Here is a 5,350-nt window from a genome sequence, read left to right on the forward strand (position 1 = left end):
AAGCAGAAAGTACAGTTCCCATATTCCCAGAGTTTTCCCCACTGGTAACATCTTGCATTGGGGTACATTTGTTATAATTTGGGAGCCAATAGTAGTAAATTATTTTTAACTAAATCCCCCAATTTACATCAGAATACTTATTCGTGCCAATGATTACCGCTCTTCTCGATGTGATTGAACTGTCTGATTGGATGATATGTGAATTGCATGCCAATAAAATTGTTGGGGAAAAATAATAAACAATTTACATAATCACATTTGGTGTTGCATGTTTGATGGGTTTGGACCAAGGTATAATGGCAAGTGTCCACTTTAACAGGACCATACCGATAGTTTCATATTCTATTTAACCTTTCCCTCCTGCCTTCCTCTTGCCTGATCTATGTTTTTTGTTGTTTTCATTCTGCCTCTATAATTTTGTTTTCCCCAGAATATCATCCAGTTGGAACACCTAGCATGTCACTTTAGGAAAGACTTCTTTCACTTAGCACTTTGCATTTAAGATTCCTCCACGCTTCCCAGGGCTCTAGAACTCATTTTCATTTGAAAAAAAATTGATGCCAAAGAAGCATTGGTAGCATTGATGTGAATTGTCTGTGTCATTTTGTGATCCAGGCCAGTGCCACCTAAATATTCCACCTAAAGTAAGTTTCAGATATTGCCTGGTATCTAGAAATCCAACAAGTTTCTACGTGGTAGCCCTTGTTCAGAGTTTGCTTAGCTCTGTTTTATTGAGGCTGCTCTGGTGGGGGAAGAGAGAAGCATATGAACTGAAATGTAACCATGTCAGACAATGCATTTCAAACAACGCACTTCAAGGTGGGGCGATATGGAAAGAAGAATAGCAGATGGTTCTATTTTAAAAAAATGTGAACACACACGCTTTCAGATGCACATGCAAACTGAGCAGTGCGCCAGGAATTCTTTCACAAATAATGGGTGATATGTATTATTTTTTTCCTAAGAAGGGCCCATATTTGTGTGTGTGTGTGTGTGTGTGTGTGTGTCTTGGGGGTAGAGCACATAGAACATTCTTGTCTCACAAACACGATCTTCTGAAAGCTCTGTACAAATTAGTTGTTCTCAGGGTGTACCCTTGGCTTCTTCTTTCTGTCGCTGTGGGACTTGTAACTTGAAGGTTCAAAGCCAGATCCGTTTTCCTAAACTCTGGATTCAGGACCCTGCAATGGTGATGACGTACGGAAATCCGGACCTCCAGACAGGGAGGCTCCCGATTGTGTGTGAGAGCACATTGCTTTGCACACTTGAGTCATTTTCATCTCGGATGATTGTTTCTGAGATAACCTTTCCTCTTCTCTTGTTGAAATATGGCTCTCTGAGATTGCTCGTGTGATTGAAAGCCTGTCTCTGTGCCTTACTGGAAATGTGTGTCCTTGTTTGAGAATTGACCATTGTAGACCTTGGCCTGCATTTGGATGTGAATGCTGTCTTTTGATTGTTTTGTGGGAACATTGGGAGTGCATCACTTAAAGATCTCATTGTGCTCTGGATGGGAGGCTCTGTAGCAGATTCTGTTTCCAATCCACAGTTCATACCTAGGTAGTTCCATAGGCCCAGCTGCAATCCCCGCAATGGTCAGCACTGGCCCTGTTTCCTCCCGGGGTTTCCCTGTGTCCATTATTTGGGTTTGCCCGCCCCTCGCTGTCACCCCATCATCAGGGCTGGGAAAACATTGGCCTTTTTGTCTCATGCAGTTGACTGCTCTAAGGGGCACATTGTTAACGGGTGGTGGTGTTTGATAGTCACATGCATGCTGGGGCTTTACTGAAAGGACAATGGACTACTGAAAGGACAAACCAATCTGTCCTGGAAGAAGTACGGCCAGAGTGCTCCTCAGAGGCAAGGATGGCAGACTCCGTCTTACATACTTTGGATGTGTTGTCAGGAGAGACCAGTCCCTGGAGAAAGGCATCATGCTTGGTAAAGTAGAGGGGGTGGTGAAAAAGAGAGGAAGGCCCTCCATGGGATGGATTGACACAGAGGCTGCATCATGGGCTCAGGCATAGGAGCCGTTGCAGGATGGCCCAGGCCCATGCGGTGTCTCGTTCCATCGTGCAAAGTTGCCACAGGCTGGAATGGACTTGATGGCCCCTAACAACATCATTGGGCTAACAGGGGCTCTGGACATTTCACTCTGTCTTGGGGAATAGTTTCAGGGGTTCCTCTGGTCTCTTTTAGATCAGTAAGTCTGGTCCGAAGTCTTCTTGACTGAAGTTCTGCCCTCCTTTTTTTTCACCCCTTCTATCCGGGACTTTCTATCGTGGTCGGGGCAGAGTGGGAGTCTGGTACCAGGCCATGCAGCTGGTCTCAGACTAGAGCAGCCTGTGGTCCACGTGGGTCGTTAGTCCTTTGAACTACTTAATTGCTGTCTTGGGTCTTCATTTTTCTTCATCCTCTTTGGCTCCAGATGGGAAGAGATCACAAGCTGCTTCCAATTAGCAATAAAACACGCCTCAGATAAACCTCACTGTCTATCGATGATATTACTCCTGCACAAAGCTAAAAGCTGCTTCCAATACATGGCCACTTTCAAGATTTCAAGACTCCAGAGATACTCGCCATACCAGGATGGAGAGCCTTAACTTTATGAATTATGCTTTGCCAGTTGACCTACTATGCCCTCCACAAAGAACTGAAAAACAAGATTAGGAGGTGTGATCGTTTACAATTCAAATCCAGGATGATTCATGTAGGTCTCTGGTCAGGACAGCTTCTTGTCAGCCATGCCCAAGAGGCACACCTCTCAGACTTCAGTCACGAGTGTTCGACGCACCAAATCTGTTTTTGAGATGCTCTCTAAATTCGGGTGGGATAGACTCGAGGTCGCGTGTTGGTTCTTCTGCACTCGTCTTAGTTTTTTTGACTTCATCCTGAACTTGCATATGACCCACGTCAGCCCTGGCCTTGTTTTGGCTGATGACGTTGAGCCTCTCCTCGGTCTCCTCTCACAGTTGTAACCAGTTGGATCGCTGTGTATCCCATTTGGTGGGATCCATGTGTATAGCCACCATTCGTGTTGCTAAAAAAAATGTATTTGCAAGGAAGAAGTGGAGGTGGGACCATGCAAACAAGGTGTACGGAAGCCTAAGGCGGGGTGGGGATTGGCCAATGTCACCATCCCAGAGGCAGAAAGGGGGAATCTCATCACTATCAAGAAAGAAGAACTGAGGATGGAGCTCATCATCCTTTAGATCTAGAGAAACTCCTGGACCGAGGAGACAGAGAACACTATAAAACCAGAGCTGAGAGGGCAAGAAACTGAGAAATGGCAGCCCCAGAGCGAGCAGAACCACACCACTGGTAGACGGTTCAGTGACATCCCGCCCAGGGAGCAAGTCAGCTGAGCCCATTTAGGCAGGAGGCCTGCTGGGGGAGTGGGGTGCCTCCAGGCACTTACTGGCGGAGCTAAAAAGCTTTGGAACACGTGGTGGCACAAGGCGGAGGGGCTGCAGGCTAAGAGTTTCCTGGGGGGGAGGGTGTTATTGCTTTCATTAAATGTATGGCGAACTTCTCAACATTCTAACGGAAATTTCTTTAACCATGTATTTGAAATGCCGTTGTTTTCATGAACAGAAACCACGAAGCACGGGGTGTCCTTATTAACTCAGTAATGTGGTCCACTGACATATTTGCCAATGACGTACAATGACATGATGTTTAGCTACTTAATTTTAGAGCCTGACTTGCGCATTTTGGCCCAATGCATAACCACTGTGCCACTAGAGTGGACATGCCGTGGGCTCCCAGGAGAGCAAACAAATCTGTCTGGAAGCAGTACAGCCAGAATGTCCCTTGGTCGTGAAGATGGTGACATTCTGTCTCACGTGCTTTGGACATTATGATTACGAGAAACCCATCCCTGAAAATTGAGATCCTGCCTGGAAAAGTAGCAGGTCAGGAAGGAGGACGATCCTCCCCAGATGGATGGACACAGTGGCTGCAACTGTGGGCTCCCACCGAACAACCATGGAGAGGACTGGGCAGCGCTTCATTCCGTGATGCACACTGTTGCCATGTGTTGGAATTGACTCGATGGCACCTAGCAACACAATATAACCATTCCAATATTTTTTATAGCCAAGTCATATGACAAATGATAACTGGCAGGAAATACTTGGAACGTCTCTAAAAAGGATAGTCACTACTTAGGATCTATAAGAAACTGACACAAAATTAGGAATACAAATTATTTTAACCCACATATTTTTAAAGTAAAAAATTCAGAAGGTATGATCCAAATAGCCAATGAGCATGTGATAAAGGACAATTAATCTCACCAGCATTCAGGGAGCTGTGCACAAAGACAACACAATATGATACCAGTTTGTATTAATCAGTTAGTGAGTGTTGTTGTTAGGTGCTGTCGAGTCCACGCAACCCATAGCAACACTACGCACAACAGAGAGAAACACAGCACAGTCCTGCGACATCCTCAACATTATTCCTAGACTTGAGCCCATTGTTGCAGCCACTGTGTTGATCCATCTCAATGAGGGCCTTCCCCTTTTTTGTGTCCCTCTATTTTACCATGCAGGACGCTCTTTTTCAGGGACAGGTCTCTCCTAACAACACGTCCAAAGTATGTAAGACGAAGTCTGGGCATCCTTGCCTCTAAGGAACACTCTGCCTGTACTTCTAAAATAGATTTATTTGTTCTTTTGGCATTCCATGTCACTTCCAATATTCTTCTCTAGCACCATAAATCAAATGCAGTGATTCTTCTTCAGGCAGGTCTTCCTTATTCAATGACCAAATTTCATATGCATATGAGGCAATTGAAAATACCATAGCTTGGGGAAAGGCACATCTTAGTCCTCAAAGTGACCCCCTACTTCTCAAGCCCTCTAAAGAGTGCAGCCAATCAGTCCAATGCACTGCGTTCTTGATCTCTTGACTGTTGCTTCCATGAGCACGGATTGTGGATCCCAGCCACATGGAACCCTTGACCACTTCAACATTTTCTCCATTTATTGTGATGTTACTTATTGGTCTGGTTGTGAGGGTTATGGTCTTCCTTACATTGAGTTGTAATCCAGACTGAAGGCTGTGATCTTTTCTTTTCTTTTTTTGAAATCATTTTATTGTGAGCTCATACAACTCTTATCACAATCCATACATACATTAATTGTGTCAAGTACATTTGTACATATGTTGCCATCATCATTCTCAAAACACCTGCTTTCTACTTGAGTCCTTGGTATCAGCTTCTCATTTTTCCCTTCCCTCCCCATTTGCCCTCCCCCCTGAACCCTTGATAATTTATAAATTATTATTATTTTGTCATTTATCTTACACCATCCAACATTTCCCCTCACCCACTTCTCCACTG

This window comes from Tenrec ecaudatus, chromosome 7 (genome assembly GCF_050624435.1).
Source record: "Tenrec ecaudatus isolate mTenEca1 chromosome 7, mTenEca1.hap1, whole genome shotgun sequence".
NCBI classification, from domain to species: Eukaryota; Metazoa; Chordata; class Mammalia; order Afrosoricida; family Tenrecidae; genus Tenrec; species Tenrec ecaudatus.